We start from the raw sequence: 21,138 nt of genomic DNA, 5'->3' as shown, positions 1-21,138 counted from the left end.
GGGGTATATCCACAGCAATGGAATATCATACATCACTGAGAATGAACAAAGTGCAACTACATACAACAATATGGATGAAGCTCACATATATAATGGTACATGGTATTTGATTCCAGTGTGTAGATACACATATGCAAAACTAATCTCCAGTGTTAGAAGTTAGTGGAGTGTTTCCCTGGAAGAGTGGAGGTAAGGACAGCAAGGGGAGTTTCTATTTGTTGGTCATGTTCTATTTTTTAATCTGAATGGTGGTCAAATGAGTGTTTGGGGAAAATTCATTGAGCTGTACACTTAGAACTGGTGAACTTTTCTATAAGTTTGTATAGTTTAATAAAAACTTAATGTTTTAAAATTCTTAATGATGAAGAAAAAGTCATTCCAATTCAAGCCTTTTTTATTCTAAAGGTAAAATTTTGTCATAATTATATTATTTTCGGTGGTAGAGAATTTTTATTTGGCTCTCTGTAGTTTACACCACATACAAAACTCCAGAGGCCCCACAGAGAATCTACACACGGCTGAACGTTATTCCTCTTCTATCTAATGAGCTTTAGGATGTGCATTCAGGCTTCTCTGAGACCTACTGTAAAAGGAGAAAAAAAAGAAAAAGAAAAAGACAGTAAAACAACTGCTTTGATGGCACTTTAAAAAAATTCATAACAGGTATAAAAACAAGTGACAGCTGTTTAGTGTATACATGTACAAAAACACAACAAAAAATGATTTGTGGTGCCATAAAGGGCATCAGTCATACTACTTCTGATATAATAGTCTTAGTTTCTTCCCTGGCCTTTTTCTTGTGAGTAATGGATTTGGCTGTTTATAGGCCTCAGTGCATGTGGAGGGTAGGATTGGGAGAATATGATCACCAAATTTGCACTCTCCTGAAATTTCCCTAGTATCTAGAGGAACACAACTTCTATTATCTGCCTTGCAGTTGGGGTTGTTTCCCATTCCAGGTGTTTTTACCTATCAGTCTCTTGTTTCCATAGGCTGGGTGGCCTAAATCATCAATGTACATTTGGTTGTACAGCATTGCTATTATAAAGCAAATCATACCTACTTTATTAAGTCAGTATCATGAACAGAAATCTTCTTTTTCATGCATTATCAATTTTAACATAAGAGAAAATTTAAAGCGTGCATTCCTCAAGTATAGAAATCAAATGTAATCTAAATGCAACCCCCAGGCCGATTGCATAATATTTGGCAGTATGGCTATTACTAACCCCAGCAGGCAAGCAGCACAGGTCAGTTACACAGCTTATAGTATAGACCCTATACTGACAACAGTGGAAAGATAACCAACAAATGCAGAATGTGAGCTTAGGCAGCAACTTTTGGGGATGAGCTCTTGTGATTCACATCAGCAGAAGAGGTTGTTTGTATTCCAGTAAATAGGAATACATTAAAAAATGGAGACTCTTCCTGATATCCTGTATTTTATCAAATCTAACCCCATCTGAGTCTCCTACAGGATTTATTGTTGTGATGCTTCAAAGGATGATTTCTCAGATAAATAAATGCACAGTAATGTACCAATATTTAGAAATTTGCCATTCCAAACAAGTACATTTTCTAGCTAACAAAAGCACATCCCTTAGGCAGCAGGATTTTGTTTTTAATGTTGACCATGTCAGTTGGAAAATATTCATAGGCATATTGTAGCATTTAACTGCTTTCTTACACAGAGCTTAGGGAAGATGACTTAACTTTTTGATAACATAGTCATCATTATAAACATCAACTATTGAAAGGAGCAATTAGACTACAATTTCCTCAATGGCTTTAAGAGTTGGTAGAGCTATGGCTCTATATCAAATGGCCCCAGGTTGCATTTTTTCTTATTGGTTTATATGTTCCTTCTGCCTTTTCCTGTGCCATCAAGCTATCAGTTTTCAGTTTTTGCGTCTATCAGTGATCTTATTTACAGATAAATCTTTCTCTTTGTTTTCTTCCTCTAGTCTAATTTGAACTGTAAGAACATCAAACTAGGCTCATTTATGCTACATGCAGCATATAGAAAGGTTCTAAGTTAAGGCCTAGTAACGTCATTCGTAAATAAATACATGCGCTATGCTGAGACTAGTTCCTAACACTAGGAAGATCTTAATAAATATTAGCTAATGTTAATAGTAGTATTGTTATTAACGTAATTATTGAAAGTCATGTGTGTGTTAGTTAAGGATAAAATAAGCAGTAGAAACAAATACACTCAAACACGAAATGGCTCAGTCATAATAGAAGTCTATTTCTCACATATAGAAAAGCCCAGGGTGGAAGTCACCAGGTAGTTATCTTCCACAAGATGAACCTTCTATCCACACATCCTCTGACTAGAGTTTCTTCCATCTCCTAGAATCTTGATGTCGTCTGTATCCAACCAAAGAGAGAGGAAGATGAAGGCATGATGGTGGGAGGTTTTATGGACAGGTCAGGAAGTATGACACATTACTTGCAATACTGTTGACTAGTACTCAGTCATGTGAGTCATGTGGCCACACCTAACTGCAAGGGAGCCTGAGTAATGTAGTCTAATCCAGTGCCCAGGAAGTGGGGAGGAATGGATTTTGATGGCTAGATATTAGTCTCTGCTACTGGCTACTGTATATACATATACACACACACACACACACACACACACACACACACACACACACATGACATATATATATGTTATGTTTCCCCAAAAATAAGACCTAGCCGGACAATCAGTTCTAATGTGTCTTTTGGAGCAAAAATTAATATAAGACCCAGTATTATATTATATTATATTGTATTATATTAAAGATCTGGTCTTATATTATAGTAAAATAAGATCAGGTCTTATATTGATTTTTGCTCCAAAAGACGCATTAGAGCTGATTGTCCAGCTAGGTCTTATATTTGGGAAAACACGGTGTGTGTGTATATATATATATATATATATATATATATATATATATATATATATATATATATAGAGAGAGAGAGAGAGAGAGAGAGAGAGAGAAAATGTATATACATTTTAAGAAAGAAAAAAACTATTAAAATTGTAATATTCAATGTATACTGATAACGAAAGATGAATACAAGTCACATGGTTATCATCAGCATCCAGACGCTTCTGATTATGGTGAACTACTGCTTGAGCAATGTTGACCAAAGTGTTCACTTGTATGCAATTTTTTTGGCACCCCAGTATATAGTATGTATTGATTTTGTCACATTTATTTCGATAATTCAGGAACCATTTTTTGTTCTCTGCGGTTTTTACTATGTTCAAATTGTACATGGTTTTAAAATTAAGACTATGTATGAACATTAAAATATTTTTACCTAAAAAACCCATAAAACTAACGTAATATTCTATAGTTTTTAAAGGGCATTGATGTATATTATCTTCTTTAGTCCTTGCTTCATGTCTCTGAGGAACTTTACAAATGAGGAAACTCAACTTTTAAGATGTTTGAAATCACTGATTAGTAAGCAGAAGAACCAACGGCTCAAAGTCAGATATTTTAATTCAATGCTTTTTCCTCCATGCTAACACTACCTTTTAGAAATGTTTTAAAAGTACCAATTGCTTCATTTAGGGTAAATTTTGTTTTAAATATTAAGACTTCTTACAATGAGAAAATGAAATGCCAAGTGACATGGTAAAGCGGAAAGATAATCCAATAAATGGGCTTAGTTTAGTGATACAGCTAGAGCTTCAGAAGGCTATAATTATGTCTTATTCTGGAAGAGAGATTATTTTTGGCTTTTCTCATTTTAAAAGATATTAAATTTCAAAATCTCAGGAAGAAGGACTATTTGTATATTGTAATAGTTTAAGCTGATCAAGCATTAGTAGTAAGAATCTGTTCTTAATTACCCATCTCAAATTGAAAAATCTCAACATTGCCCCAGGTATCAAAATATCTCATCCTATTGCTCAGGGAAACAATGAGCTGCATTATGTGAAAGACACAAAAAGCTCCAAATTTAAGTTTACTTTGACATCAATAGAGTGTACTCTTACAAATGTGTATGGATTATGTACTTTTTTATGAGTTTGACAGAAAAGAGGAACAGTGGAACTGGGGAGATGTTTCCAACATCTTGGCTCTCTCTCCAGCCTCTTGAGTGTTTCTAAAGCTTGGCAAGATTATTTTCATACCAGTTAAACACTTGTATGGCCGTGGCAGCTAGGAAGTCTAGATTTCATAATAAATCCATCTTGTTTTTTCAGATGCAAGTCATCAATCCTAATACTATTTTGATTTCATTACTGAGAGATATATTTTTATAAAGCTTTTGGAGGAATAGTTAGTGGCATAATTTTAGGAAGTGCTTCAATTATATTTGAAAGTCAAAACTGTATTTAATTTTACTTGTTAATTACTCTTAGGTTCTTTACCACTTTTTGAAAAATAAAGATAGTATATATTTAAGATGTACAACATGATGATTTAATATACATATACATAGTAAAATGATTACTAGAGTCAAGTTGATTAACATCATCTCACATAGTTTTGTGCGTGTGTGTGTTGAGAGCACCTGAAATTGACTTTTATCAAATTCCCAATATTAAATACAGTATTATTAACTGTAACCATCATGTAGTACATTAGAGCTTTAGACTGATTCATCCTACTTAATTATAACTTTGCACCCTATGACCAACATCTTTCCATTTCCTCCATTGATAATCACCCTGCCCATATCACCCTTGATAATCATTCCACTCTCTGCCTCTATGTATTTGACATTTTTAGATACCATATATAGGTGCTATTGTGCAATTTTTTTCTTTCTGTGATTGGCTTATTTCACTTAGTATAATGTCCTCCATGTTCATCCATGTTGTTGCAAATGGCAGGATCTCCTTTTTTAAGGCTGAATAATATTCCAACACTGTGAGTATGTGTACACACACACACACACACACACACACACACACACACACACATTCCTTTTATCCATTCATCCATCGATGGACACTTAAGTTGTTTCTTTATCTTAACTATTGTGAATAATGCCAACGAAGATGGAGTACAGATACCTGCTTGAGGTACTGATTTCATTTCCTTTGAAAATATACCCAAAAGAAGGATTGCTAGAACATATGGTAATTCTATTTTTAGTTTTTTGGGCATCCTTTATACTGTTTTCTATAGTGCCTATAACAATTTACATTCCCATCAGCTGCATATAAGGGTTCCCTTTTCTCCACATCCTTGGCAACACTTATCTTTTATTTTTTAGATAATAGCCATCCTAACAGGTATGAGGTGATGTCTCGTGCTTTTGATTTGCATTTCCCAGACCACTATTAGTATCTGTTTTAACCACCAAGAATGCTGTTGACACCTGCGGCCATATTTCTTATTGCGCATGTGGAAATGCTCTCTTCCCTGCAGCCTAGTAAACTGCTTCTTTTTATCATTTCTCACGTCATGCCTTCTCATAGGAATTATCAAACAACAACAACAACAAACAAAAAAACTGACAGCTCTATAATATAGATATATTACTTTAAGTTTCCTAAACTAAATCATCTCCATTTCTATCAAATTTTATCTTCATTTTTCTCTTAATCTGAAAACAAAGTAAGCCTGTGATTTAGATGTGATTTGAAGACATGAATTCACTTTGGAGTTGCTATTCTTCTTTGGAATGTTACATACATGCCAACACCAATGTTTTTGTGTTAATTTATAAACTTTTAGGAGGCAGGAGTCTGTGTTTCTATTTATAACCTAACCTGTCACCCCCCAGATATTAGGCAGCTGTTCAGTATTTTGATTATGATAATGATTTTAAATAAAAGAAAGAGCTCTTACTGAAATTAACAGTTATTTGGACATAGATGGTCTGAAACTGAAATACATAATTGAGACAAGACATGGTTCTGAGCTACAAGTTTATCATCCTTTTGGTTCATATATCACTAGTGAAAGACCCCAAAACTAGAGGCCATCTCATGGGCCTTGCTACTAAAGTCATGGTTCACAGCACAGCAGCCTTACTATCACCCAGAAGCTTGTTAAAAATGCAGATTTCCAGGCCTTGTTTTAGACCTACTGAATGAGACCCTGCATTTACATGACCCCCAGGTGATTTGTATATACTGAAAATTTTAAGAAGCATTGATATACAAGACATATTGACCTAGAAGTATTTTGATGATATTTATCATTTTCTAATAATAGCAAAAAAGTAGCTTTCCTATTTTAAAACATAATCTACATTTTTAAATCCTAAAAAATTAAAAATAAAGCATAATCTACTTGACTATTATACTCCAGGACTAACAACATTTCTCAAAATCTTATAATTTAAATATTCATTTAAAAATTTGATGTAAAAAAAAAATATTTCCTTGTGTTACATACTGGTTTTCCCAATTATATCAGAAAATATTAAAAATAACATTTTTATAAAGAACAGCAAATGAAGCACAGAGTAAAAGGAAGGAAATAATAATGATCACAGTGGAAATAAAAAAGAGTCTAAAAAAAATACAGATGATCGATGAAACCATGAGCTGATTCCTTGAAAAGATAAATAAAATTGATAAACCTTTAACCAGAGTCATCAAGAAAAGAAGAGAGAGGACTTGAATGAATAAAATCAGAAATGAAAGAGAAGTGACAACTGACACCACAGCAATACAAAGCATTATAAGAAAATACTATAATCATATGCCAACAAATTTGACAATCTGGAAGAAATGAAAAAATTCCTAGAAATAATGTTCTAAGATTGAATCAAGAATAAACAGAAAATCTGAACAGATTGATTATTACTATTGAAATCAAATGAGTAATCAAAAAGCTACCAACAAGCAAAGTCCTGGACTAGATGGCTTCACATGTGAATTTTACCAAATATTCAAAGAAGAATTAACACCTATGCCCTCAAGCTTTTCAAAAGAAATGCAAGACAATGGAAGACTCACAACCTCATTTTATGAGGCCACCATTACCCTTATTCCAAAGCCAAAGACTTTACAAAAAACTGAAATTATAGGCCGATATCCCTGATGAATATTGACGCAAAAATCCTCAACAAAATATTAGCAAATCAAATTCAGCAATACATTAAAAATACCACATACCTTGATCAAAAGGGATTTATTCCTGGGATGCAAGGTTGGCTCAACATCTGCATATCAATTAACATGATAGGCCACATAAACAAAATGAGGGATAGAAATTATATGATCATATCAATATATGCAGAAAAAGTGTTTGACAAAATCTGGTATCCACTTATGATAAAAACTTTCAGTAAAGTGGGAAGAGAGGAAATATACCTTAACATAATAAAGGCCATATATGACAAACTCACAGCTAACATCATATTCAATGGTGAAAAGCTAAAAGTGTTTTTTTTAAGATCAGGAATGAGACAAGGATGTCTTCTTTCACCACTTTTATTCAATATAGTATTGCACGTCCTAGCCACAGCAATCCAACAAGAAAAATATCCAAATTAGAAAGTGAGAAGTAAAACTGTTATTTGCAGATCACATGATACTATATATAGACAATCCTAAAGATTCCGCCAAAATCTATTACAACTGATAAAGGAATTCAGTAATGTAGCAGGATATAAAATTAATATTCAGAAATTGGTTGCATTTCTATACACCAATAACATATTATCAAAAAGAGAAATTAAGAAAATAATCCCATTTACAATTGTATCAAAAAAAATAAAATACCAATGAATGAATTTCACCCAAGTGGAAAAAATCTTGTACTCAGAAAATTATAAGACATTGAAGAAAGAAATTGAAGAAGAAACAAAAGGAAGCATATACCATGCTCATGAATAGACAGAATTAACATCGTTAAAATGGCCATACTACCCAAAACAATCTAAAGATCCAACACAACCCCTCTCAAAATACCAATGACATTTTTCACAGAACTCAAACAAATAATCCAAAAATTTATATGGAACCATAAAAGACCCTGAACAGCCACAGCAATACAGAGAAAGAAGAACAAAGCTGGAGGTATCACAATACCTGATATCAAACTGTACAACAAGGCTATAGTAATCAAGCCAGCATGATCCTGGCATAAAAGCAGACATAGATCAATGGAATAGAATAGAGAGTCCAGAAATAAACCCATGTCTGTATGGTCAATTACCTTATGACAAAGGAGGCAAGAATATACAATGGGGTAAGGACAGTCTGTTCAATAAATGGTGTTGGGAAAACCGGCCAGATAAGGAAAAAAAAAGTGAAATTAGACCACCTCCTTATACCATATACAAGAATAAACTCAAAATAGATTAAAGACTTAAATATAAGACCAGAAATCATAAAACTCCTAGAAGAAAACATAGGAAGTAACTCTCTGACATTTCTTTTAGTAATATTTTTTTCTGAAATGTCACCTCAGGCAAGAGAAACGTAAGAAAAAATAAACAAATGGGACTACCTCAAACTAAAACATTTTTGCACAGCAAAGGAAACCATCAACAAAACAGAAAGACAACTTACTAAATGGGAGAAGATATTTGCCAATGATATATCCAATAAAGGGTTAATATACAAAATTTATAAAGAACTCATGCCACTTAACACCAAAAAGACTAACAACTCAATTAAAAGATGGGTAGAGGACCTGAATAGACATTTCTCCAAAGAGGACATACAGGCGGCCAATAGACATATGATAAGATGTTCAAAGTCACTAATCATCAGAGGAATGCAAATTAAAACCACAATGAGATTTCACCTCACACCTGTCAGAATGGCTATCATCAAATAACAAATGTGGTTGAGGATGTGGAAAAAAAGGAACTTTTGTGCACTGTTGGTGGGATTACAAATTGGTGCAGCCACTATGGAAAATAGTATGGAGGTTCCTCAAAAAATAAAAATACCCAGCAATTCCACTTCTGGGTATTTATTTGAAGAAATCCAAAACACTAATTGGAAAAGATACATGCACCCCTATGTTCATTGCATCATTATTTACAATAGCCAAGATATGGAAGAAACCTAAGTGTCTATCAATAGCAACTGGATAAACAAGATGCAGTACATATATACAATGGACTATTACTCAGCCATAAAAAAGAATGAAATCTTATCATTTGCAACAACATGAATGAACCTGGAAGGTATTATGCTGTGAAATAAGTCAGACAAAGGAAAATACCATATTATGTCACTTATATGTATAACCTAAAGACCAAAATAAACAAACAAAACAGAAACAGACTCATAGATGCAGGGAACAAGCCGATGATTGCCAGATGGGAGGGAGTTGGAGAGTGGAGTGGAAAAGGTGAAAGGCTTAATTAAGAAGCACAAATTGGTAATTATGAAATAATCATGGGGATGTAAAGTAAAGCATAGGCAATATAGTCAATAATATGAATAATGCCTGGTGGGTACTAGACTAGCCAGGGGGAACACTTCTTAAATTATATAAATGTCTAACCACTATGCTGTACACCTGAAACTAATATAAAATAATATTGGATGTCAACTATAATTGAAAAATATAAGAAGGGGGAAAGGTGAAAGGAAATGAGAGGTTCAGTTTCCAGGTGTAAAACAAATAAGTCATGGGGATGTAATATACAGCATAGGAAATATAGTCAATACTATTGTGATAGCGTGGTATGGTGTCAGATGGTTGCTAGACTTATGGTGACCACTTCTTTAGGTATATGAATGTTGAATAACTATGGTGTACCCCTGAAACTAATATAATATTGTATGTTAGCCATATTTTAATAAAATATTTTAAAATGTAAAAAGATAACATTTTTTATAAGAGTTACTATTTTTTTCTAACCCTGGTATATAGGAAATTGATACTTGATATATTGGTTTTTTATGCAGAGTCATGTCAGCCTGACTGTATAAATTTATAGGGACTTTAAAGTCATCCATGTTTTTTCTCAGATTCTAAATATTAGGGTATTTTTGTTTTTATCTAGTAAATGTCGGTTTTTTGTGATGTTCTTGATAGATATTTAGCATCATTGAGAACAGTTTTTTTTCATGTGGTTTTGTCCTGATTTGCCATTTATTTTAAAACACATCACATTATAAGGTGATTTGTCATTTCATTTATTTTTGTTCTGACCTTTTTCTTCTTGTTCCCATTTTTCACTGAGAATTTCCTTGCTTTTCCCCTTTTGTATTTTTATTATCTGAACTGATGTGGTCTGGTACCAATTGTTACAATTAGCAGTGAGCTTCTTTTCTGCATTCCCTTCAGAATTTCTTCTTGGGCTTGAGCACATTATGTTCCCAGTTTCTCTTGGAAGAGATCTATAAGGAAATTAAATCACTTCTGGGTACATTTCAGCATCAATATAAATATCCTAAGAGTCTAAATTTTCATATCCCGTTTATTTTGACAACCCTAAAACCAAGTCTTCCTTAATTTAGCAATAAATGTACAATGGAAATATTTTGGGGTATTTGTTTTCTTATTTGAAGAATCAAGTCATCTTCCAAATATAAGAGCTAATTGATCTATTTAAAAGATATGTTTTTTTTAAAAAGATAATTTATTTAAAAGATAATTGCTTTATTTAGTAGAAAGAGAATACCTTGCATTATTTTCTTTTCTATACAACTTCCTGCTAATAATTGAGCTACCACTTAATTCTCCCATGCATTCACTTTGGCAAATCCAGCTAATCTCCACCAAGTGCTACTTTCAAGTCCTTGTAAACTTCTCAGCCTGATGCTAACCCAGGGTTTCACAGTCTTGCCACCCAGCTAGAATGTAGATTAAGGAAAGAATCTTGAATTAAAGGGTGATATGTGGAACCCTAGCCAAAAAGTCCCCAGCAACAAGCTGTGGCCAGCGAACCAGGAAGAAAGGACACTGAGTGGAGAACAGGAAAGTTTGGATGTGTTGGCAACACCCTTTCTCCCCAGGAAGCCCAGGGTCAAGACTATGGGTGTAAGGGAGCTGCCGTGACAGAAAAGTCTGTCCTGTTTCCCTAGAATTTATTAGGATCATTCCTAGATTTTGTGTTTGAGGGAGCTTGTGAATTAACACAAAATTTGACAGATTTTAAAGGTAATGTATGAAAAGTATTTTGTCAACCTGTATAATTACTAAACTAGTTTGCTTCTTGGATGTTTCAAACGAATGCGACTTGCATCAACTTCATTATTTGTAGGAAGTGGGGATGAGGTAGGGCAATGATTGTTTAAACCAGTTGTGTTTCATGTCTATTGTATTTTATCCACTCCATCTCTGTGTAGCTGGTAGAAGTGGAAAATATCACCTTTCATGAAATGTCTGCCTCCTTTTGGGTCAGGACAGCTTGTGGTGAAATTCCTTTTACTAAAGAAGAACCAGGGGTGGCCGGTTAGCTCAGTTGGTTAGAGCACGATGCTGGTAGCACCAAGGTTGCCAGTTCGATACCCACATGGGCCATTGTGAGCTGTGCCTTCCTTGAAAAAAAAAAAAAAAAAAAGAAGAAGAAAAACCATATGCCCAAAGCAGTCAGTTGGAATAGATGTCATTTTGAGTTGATTATTCTACCACTAAGCTACTCTACTTGCAAGCAACTGAGAGAATTTAACTAGTTTGGGAATGCTCTAAAAAGTATCCTTGAATTAAAATAGTTCTTTTCGAAGAAGTGAAAATGATCAAGACCATCTTACAGGGATTTTACTTTGCATTTTGGGGTGAGTCTCTAACAATGTATTTCATTGATTCTAAAATACACTTCCTCCCACCCACACACACATTCTAGTATCTCTAAAATCAGAATATAGCTTACGGTTTATGGCATCTCACAATTGTGGTTGGCAGCAGCTGTGACATAACTGCCGTTCTTTGCATGCATGAACATGGTTGTTATTTCTAGTTGCATGACTAGACAACCATACCTTCTTGACATTTAAGACAGCCATTTAAGGACCATTTGAGGAAAGAAGATTAGGTTATTGTCTGTCCACATTCTGTTGACACCTTCTGGTAAGATCCAGAAAACTCTAGTGTGAAAACTTGCCAAGTGAGAGTTGGCAGCTTAAAGATAATGGTGGAGCACTCTTTTAAGAAATGCTTGTCTTTTAAGAAATGCATAGTTATCAAAGATTGAATTGAAAAGGGATTTGAAAGGGTTGGACTCTGAATATAAAGATTTTTTTCCTAGTACCTTATGTATTTAGCTCAGATCTCTCTTTCTATACATAAGAATGGTAAATGCTAAAAATCTGCCTATCTAAACCTAGAAGAGCCATTACAAGAAGTATAAAATTAAAAAAATAATAAGTGGTAAGAAAGCCTTGTATAACCATTTAACTGGCAATTTTTTGTTTGTTTGTTTCTTAGCAGTACATAAAAAAGTGTGCTTTACTGATAATAACATTTTAAGTCTATAAAATACAGTAGTTAGAAAGGGACAGATAACACCTTGGTGAGTGTTTGTGCATGTGTATGTGTAAAAGATGATTACTTAATTGACCTGAACTTATATGCAGAAGAAATCAGGATTTCTAATTATGCTTAGTATTCTTCAGTTTTTCATTTTTGAAAATAATTTTCATTTCTGTTTAAGGAGCACCCTGATTCTCTCCCACATAGATGATTTCAAGAAGTGATTCTCTTTACTTTCTCTGTGACAGCCTGTATTTCATACCACCCATGTGTCTGATACCTTATTGGCTGAGTTTACTTGCACTACTAGTTCAGATTCTCTTGGTTGCAAGTAACAGAAGTCACTATAGAAGAGCACAGAGCAACTTCTGTACAGCCTGAGATGCAGCTGACTCTGAGAAACTGAGATCTGTAGCAACCTGGGAGTCTAATCTCCATTTGCAAGTAACTGAGAGTTTTAACTAGTTTGGAAATGCTCTATAGGTAACCTTGAGTTAAAATATTTATGTTGGAACAAGTAAGAGTAATCATTTGTCTGAATTTTATGAAACTCAAAACTACATTGTTTTCTTATGCATCAAATAAGAAAATCTCATTAGAATTTGTGAATGAACAAGAATTAAGAACGTAGAAAATGAAGTAAAGCCAAAAGTACCTATTGGTCCATCCTAGGTCTACTTACATACTTTCAGCCCAAGAATAAAAGTCTATGATATTGTCTTGTCTTTTAGTATGTACAGAAAAGGTAAAAGCACAACTTATTTTAGTGAAAAGGTAGAAACTATTGATATCATGCATCACAAGGGGACTCTGAGGCTACCAGTGATGTTGGCAAGCAAATGGTATCTCTAAATTACTAGGTAGTTTTCTCTCTTGTCTGTTTACTCTCACACAGACAGCTAAATCTACCTTTAAGTCTAAATAGCAGAATATCCCTTGATAAGTGGAAAAAATCTCTGAAGATTAACTTTGTATTTTATTATTACCCTCGGTGATTTATTACAGTTGAATAAGGAATAAACCTATGAATGATATATGCTTGTGTGAATTCTCCTATTTTAAGGTGAAAGTATTAGAAAACAGACAAGGAATAAGCAAATGTAATGACTTTCTTTTACATAAAAATAAGAGCAACTTTGCATTTTGTTTCATTAAATTTGTGAGTGCACTAAAGATATACTAGCCAGGAATCTTATATTGGCCTTTCCTCATTTCTGGTGCTTTAATGGGATTTATCTCATTAATGCAATCATTCAACCAATATTTATTAAGTGCCTATAATGCCTATAATATTTATTAAGTGCCTAAAAGTTCCAGGTACTGGGGCTGTACCACTGAACAGAAATGTGTCCCTTTGCTATAGTACAGTAGGGAAGACAGACTAACCGATCAGCAACTGCAATCAAATACAATAATCTGTAACTTCCCAAATAACTGCTCCTGGAGGCATGTAATGGGAATGCATAACCAAATCTAAGATGCCAAGAAAGCCTGCCTAAAAAAGGGAACATTTAAACTGAGAAGTGAGTAAAAGCGAGCCAGGAATATGGAATAGGAGTATTCCAGGTACAGGAAACAGCATGTGCAAATATCCAAAAGATGGGAGAGCATTGTACTTTTGAGGAAGTAAGAGCTGTTCCATAGGTTAGATTTTAAAAAGTGATCATTCCGGCTTTTCCAGGGACTTGGCAGTTCTTCTAGGAAGTTTGAACCCTATCCTAAGATCAAAGGCAAGTCAGCATAGGGTTTCCAGAATGGCTGAAGCTCAGAGAATAGGTTGGGTAGGGGAACCGATTAGACATGAGGGAGTAAAACCAGTTAAGTTATTGCTGTGGCCCAGGGGAGACATGCTGTTGGCTTGGACCAAGGCAGTGGCAGTGGAGTTTTAAGTGGATTAATCTAAAGCAGAATCAACTGTGGAAATAGGGGGTGTCAGTATGACTTTTAGGATTTTAGTGGTTGCCACTGGATCATTAATGGAACCGGTCACTGGAGGGAAAAATACTAAAGAAACTAAATTCTTATTCCTACCCTCCTGTGTTCAGAAAATCTTGTTAAAATGTATTACTACAATCTGTTCAGTATAACAAAATAAGTGGTTAAAGAGTAGCCGCCACGCTGGTTTGCTGTGCTGAGGTGCCCCTTGAGGTGTTTCTCCAGCCGCGGTAGTTTTCACTGCAGCGCCGGGACCAGGCCGGTTCATGTTCCACCGCAGAGGTCTCTCTCATGTCCCTCTAGCAGAAGCGACTGAGTCCGCGGTGGAGAAAACTTTAGAAACTGTTTCTTTGGAGAGGGACAAGAGAGAAAAGGGTTCCATAAACTCTTTATTGGTGGCTTGAACTTTGAAATCACAGAAGAAAGTAAGAGGAATTACTACAAGCAGTGGGGGAAATTTACAGACTGTGGTAATGAGAGATCCTGCAAGCAAAAGATCAAGAGGATTTAGTTTTGTAACGTTTTCATCATGGCTGAGGTTGGTGGTGCTGTGGATGCAAGACCTCATCCAATTGATGGGAGAGTGGTTGAGCCTAAACGTGCTGTTGTAAGAGAGGAATCTGGAAAGACAGGGGCTCATGTAACTGTGAAGAAGCTATTTGTTGGTGGGACTAAAGAAGATACTGAGGAACGGCATGTTAGGGATTACTTTGAAGAATATGGGAAAAATGATACCGTTGAGATCATTACTGATAGGCAGTCTGGAAAGAAAAGAGGCTTTGGATTTGTTACTTTTGATGACCACGGTCCTGTGGATAAGATTGTGTTGCAGAAACACCATACTATCAACGGCCATAATGCAAAAGGCCATAATGCATAATGCAAAAGGAAGAAAGGCTTTGTCTAGACAAGAAATGCAGGAGGTCCAAAGTTCTAGAAGTGGAAGAGGAGGCAACTTTGGTTTTGGAGAGTTTCTCGGTGGTGGTGGAAATTTGGGGCCAGGACCAGGATGTAACTTTAGAGGAGGATCAGATGGCGATGGAAGTGGTCGTGGGTTTGGGAATGGCTATTATGGGTATGGAGGAGGACCTGGAGGAGGCAATTTTGGAGGTAGCCCTGGTTACGGAAGAGGAAGGGGAGGCTATGGTGGTGGGAGACCAGGCTATGGCAACCAGGGTGGGGGCTATGGAGGTGGTTATGACAACTATGGAGGAGGAAATTATGGAAGTGGAAATTACAATGATTTTGGAAATTATAACCAGCAACCTTCTAACTATGGTCCAATGAAGATTGGAAATTTTGGTGGTAGCAGAAACATAGGGGGACCGTATGGTGGAGCAAACTATGGTGCTGGAGGAAGTGGAGGAAGTTGGAGTTATGGAGAGAGAAGCCAATATTGAACTTCTTCCTATCTTCCATGGGCTTCACTGTATAAGAAGAGAGGATGAGAGCCCAGAGGTAACAGAACAGCTTACGTTATCGAAATAACAATGTTAAGGAAACTCTTATCTCAGTCATGCATAACTATGCAGCGATATGGCGGAAGACACCAGAGCAGATGCAGAAAGCCATTTTGTGAATGGACTGGATTATTTCATAACATTATCTTATTGTGGGGGAAGGATTGTAGGGGGGAAAAATGCCTTTGAAACAGTTTCTTAGCTTTTTAATTCTTGTTTGTTTCTAGTGGTCTTCATAAGAGTGTAGAAGCGTTCCTTCTTTGATAATGTTAAGTTTGTAAATTTCAGGTGACATGTGAAACCTTTTTTAAGATTTTTCTCAAAGTTTTGAAAAGCTATTAGCCAGGATCAGGGTGTAATAAGACATAACGTTTTTCTTTTAAAAAATTTAAGTGCGGGTGGAGTTAAGAAGCCATTGTACATTTATGATTTAATAAAATAATTTTAAAGGAAAGAAAAATAAATAGATGAAGGAAAGAGATGATGATTGAAGGTTGTGATAGTCAGGAACAGGACCAGCACATCACTTAAGTCTGACCTTCTTTGTAGAGAAGGGCCACACATTGGATGCTGAGCATTTCAGCAGCCCAAGAGACGAGGCACACATGATTCATAGTGTTCATAAGTGAAATGAAGCCAGTTACTGGGAGAAACCCCATCCTGCCTGATATTGAAACCAAAGAGAAATTTCTCCAATAAGTCTTTCAGAAAGACACCATATAATGTCACGAATGACATCCTCATCAGAAACAAACACAGTGATAACCCTTATCAGTGCTTTCCTATACAGTTCCTCAATATGGACCAGTGCATCTGCCATGGCAAAATTAATTGAAAATCAATTCTGTGAAAGAAGGGAGTGTTTCCATCAGATTCGACCTTACATGGTCCAGATTGTCACTTTCTGATGGTCTGCCATCAAGCCCCTGATGGAATGTGGAGTATCCTTTTCTTACCTTGTGTCTGTGAGGTGCCTGAACTTTTTACAAAGAAAAGTGGGTAAGATGTACATTCTATTTATTTTTTTTTTTGGGGGGGGGGATGTAAAAATAGGAAAGAACGTAATTTCTTCACTGTTTCTAAGAAATAGATGTAGCTTTAGGGGAATCCCCCAAAGTATTTTAAAGAGATTTTTAAGTTGTTAAAAGAGATTGATGGATCAATAATGAATTTAAGGCTATATTCTTTGAGAAGTACATGGAGGACAGCTGCCCTGTTTTTCCAGGAAGTGCGAAGTCAGGTGCTTTTTCAGCCAAGCTAGGGGGAGAATTAATACCCTTTTGTAGAAGTCGAGGTGTTTAACTATGAGATATACCTCAGTAGAGGTGGTTTTGTATAGCAATGAGCCGTAGGAGTGGTCCCAGGTAACCCAAGATCCTCCCCAGAAAGTCGTTTTGAGTCCATTATAACACAGACAGATGGGAAATAGAGGTCCCAGAGTTCCCTGTTTTAAGGTACAACTTTAATCTTTATCTCAGAAAAATTTTAAAGCAGCTGTAACTAAATGCCCACTTTGGTCATAAAAAATAAAAATCTCAGCAAATAGAGTATCCAGAGAACAACAAGCTTTGAGTAGTGTCATTCTGTGTAGGCTGAAAAAAATATAGTGTAATTTTTTAAGTTTCCATTAAAATTTTTAGCAATATCTTGGGTTCTTTAAGCCTAAGAATAGTAAATGTGTATTGATTTTTTCATTACTAAACAAAAATATGGGTAGTTCTGGAATGTAGTATTATTCATTAGATTTCAGTTTGATAGCTGAATTAGCAGATTGCTAGCAATACCTTGTATTTGAACATGTTTGGACAAGAGGCTTTGTTCTGCTATATGGTCATCTAATAAGAGTGAGGGAGGAGTCTGTGGGGGTCATCAGTCAGGAGAATATACTTTGATATCGTATTTCCTGTGTTGAAATCCATGCTCCTCCATTTGACCTTGGGAAATTACCTAACTTTTTGTGTCACGGATATATCAGACACATAATAGTATATACTCCATGAGTGTCTGTGAGAATTAAATAAAATATAATATGGTATGGAAATGATCTTAAGATAGTCTTGGGCACAGACAATGCTCAATAAACATTGGCTGCTATTACTGATCCTAGTTGAAGTATATGCACTGACCCAATCCATCCATATCACAAATGCGGAACATAGGGCAGAACAGGTGAATAGGTATAACTGAGCCCAACTCCACTAGTGAGGCAGCCATCACTAGGACGTATGCTCTTCTGCCAAGAGTAAGGGAGTTATCTTTATATATCTCAGGTACAGCAAGTAACTGCTATAAACATTCAGATGGACTTCCTACTAGAGCTTAAGCTGCTTAGTAGCTGGTGCCTATATTTTATCAAGGAAAAGTAAATGAGCATTTGCTTTTTTCAAAAGAAGAATCTAAGTAGCTAAATTAAATTAAGTAAGATAACCTGGGAGACTGAACGTTTGGAAGACAGAACCAGGGCTGGAGGAAAGAAAAAGTGATTGTTTCGTTTGTATAGAATAGATAGAGAATTTCAGGCCCTTCCCTTCCAGCTTCAGTGCGTGCAGTTGTAAACTGATTCACCACAGAAATTAGTATTCCTACCTTGAATGTGCAGGAAAAGAATAAAATATGGGTGGGAACAAGGAAAGTGAAGGACTTGTGGTCTGAAATCACCCAGGAATTGTTAATACCTATATTAGGTGTTGTAAACTCAAAAGAGGAGAGAAACCAGACAAGAAATGCAAAAAAAAAAAAAAAAGAAGCTGGGCAGATGTAAGGGAAATGGCAGCCAACACTCACACCTCACACTCAATGTTGGAGAGTAGTGGTCACTATGGAAAACTGGAGATTACATGCTTGTTTTAAAAGGGAGCTACTATTCAGACCCAACTAACTGTCACCACAAGTGAAGGTAGCCAGAATATGGCTAAGTCTTCCAAGTTGTTAGGAAAAATAAGAAATAGCCTTTTTAAATTTTTAAGATATCTATTTTAAAATATTAACAATCAATTGACATATAAGACACTGTATGGGTCAACATGATAGATCAAAGAAAACACATCTGTGTGCCCAATTGAGTATGATTTCTTGAACATATAGTTTACTCACTTCATATTGACGTGAGCTATATTTTTGTTAACTAAAGACCTTTTCAAAATTTTTCAGTAAAAATGAATCCTATTCTTTAGGAATTCCCACAGAATTTTGGGAAATGGCTAAAAAGGACCCAACATATTTCATGAAGATAATTGATCTGACTAGGAAACTTCATAAGCAATATGGGGCTTCATGTCTTCAAAATTTGGATCAGAGAGCATCAAACTATTGCCCTTTGGCCAAATCTGGTCTACAGCCTAAGTTGTACTGAAACAAACCATATATATACATATATATATATATATATATATATATATATATATATATATATATATATATATACACACACACATATAGTTGTCTCTGGTTACTTTCCCATGGCAATGGCAGAATTGAGTAGCTGCAAAAGAGACCCTTTGCCCCACTAAGCCTAAAATGTTTATTATCAGACCCTTTACCGAAAAATTGACCAACCCCTGATCCCAATAAATATATCAAACAAAAATGATTATATAACTTAAAAAGTAGTCTGACAGAAGTATGTATATATGAATTCATGTGCTTGTATATAAAGTGCTGGGAGAACCTAAAGGATGGAGGGATCATTAATTCTGGGAAATGGTGTGAAAAAGGCTACACTGAAAAGACCATATTTGACTTAAACTTGAAGGGCAGAGCAGAGTTCCCCAAGTGCAAAGGGACAACTTTCAGGTTGGGATCTAGCTAATGATTTTAGCTTGTGGAAGACGCAAGGCAAAAGAGGGCTTAAAACTACCAGGAGTAAGTCAGAGAAGCAAGAGCTTTGCTCATCTTCCCTTCAGCTCTCAGAATCTCTAGATCTATATTTAAGTTTATTTTAAAAAACAGCTCCTTTGATTCAACTTTAATAGTTGAAAAATAACAAAACATATTACTGCTAATCAATGTGTGAACTACCCAGTAAAGATGGGCAATGAATATAGTCCATAAGAAAAATGTCTGAGCATGCCAATCTAATATTTTTTCTCAGGGATTGATGTTGAAAACACTAGACATTTGCTTTTTGACTTAGTGGGGTTTTAGAATTCAATCTGTCACAGGAATGTGGATTTGTTTTTCCTATGAACAGTTTGCAAAGAATATATTCCATGTGTTATAGCACTGTGCATTTTATATTTATTTTAAAATTCAGTAGTAATGTGTACATAGTAAGTACTTAGTAAATATTTATTGAGTTAATAGATAAGCTATTCAAAATAATTTATTCAATTCCTATTCATTCTTCAAGGTTTATCTGTTGAACATTCCAGAATTATCGTTTGATAAGAGGACCAGGGATGGTAGCACTAGAAGTATTCGGAGACCATTTGGAGGTTCATGGTACTTTTTGAAGGGTTACATTCAAGAGAGTAGCTTGCACGTTCTTCCATGTTCTTTCTCGTACATTATAGTTCAGCCCTAAGTAAGGCAATAGTGTGCCAGATAAGCCCATGCCTCATTCTAATTCAGCATGATGTTTTCCTGTGTTTCTTTGAAGGCTAGCCAAGAATTTAGTTATGTATTAGTTAGGATAATGCAAATTGAACATTAGCAACAAAGAAACCCAAAATGCAATTTAGATCAGTTTCAATATCGGATCTCACATTACATTGTTTTCGATGACGTCGTGTCTTTGTGAAGCTTGCTTTTCAGAAAAAGTTGTGATTTTTAAAAGTAAGCATTGTGTAAAACTCAACATTGAATAGGAAATGAGGTTGATGGTATATGAGAACTTAAAGCTCAACAGATGCATAAATCTCATTAGTAAATAACCATGTCTATATAAGAATAAGGATATTTCTATCTCAACTTTTTTCAAGTGCCTGCTAGATAATTAAGACTTGCGTATTTAAGTTTCTTGAACCTACCTACTTGGAAATGAAACCATTAGATATTTATTTTGGCCTAGGGGCACTGTGAAAAGATTGCTTAGACTTAAGGGTGCTATGAACTGAGAAAGTTTGGGAACCTCTGCCCTGGGGCATTCTTGCATGTAAAATGCACGGTATAAGCTTTCTTGAAGGTGTGTCCATGCTCAAGCTTATTGCAAGAGAAAGGAGAGTATGAGAGAGGCAAGTCTACTCTCCTGGAGGTTTCTATCTGGTACTCTAATATCACTTTCCTCATGTTCTATTAGTGAGATCTTAGATAAATGGTCATAAGTAATGGCTACTGTGGCTGGGAAATGTAACATAACTAGCTGATCATGGTCTGAGCAGCTAGGAAGAAAAGAGAATTAATTTGATGGATAGTTAAATCTCTGTATAGTCTACCCTCTGGCTAATTAAAGA

General features: G+C 35.3%; 1 protein-coding gene and 1 pseudogene across 1 annotated transcript in view; both read left to right on the top strand.

Moving 5' to 3' along the window:
- RARB (retinoic acid receptor beta) overlaps positions 1–21,138 on the top strand; it is a 670,351-nt gene that overhangs the window by 238,300 nt on the left and 410,913 nt on the right. The gene's annotated exons all lie outside the window — the stretch shown is intronic.
- Positions 14,555–15,703, top strand: LOC109454522 (heterogeneous nuclear ribonucleoproteins A2/B1 pseudogene; annotated as a pseudogene).

This window comes from Rhinolophus sinicus, chromosome 5 (assembly GCF_057876585.1).
Source record: "Rhinolophus sinicus isolate RSI-liver-muscle chromosome 5, RSI-T2T, whole genome shotgun sequence".
Lineage (NCBI taxonomy): Eukaryota > Metazoa > Chordata > Mammalia > Chiroptera > Rhinolophidae > Rhinolophus > Rhinolophus sinicus.
This window is presented reverse-complemented; position numbering and strand designations above follow the sequence as displayed.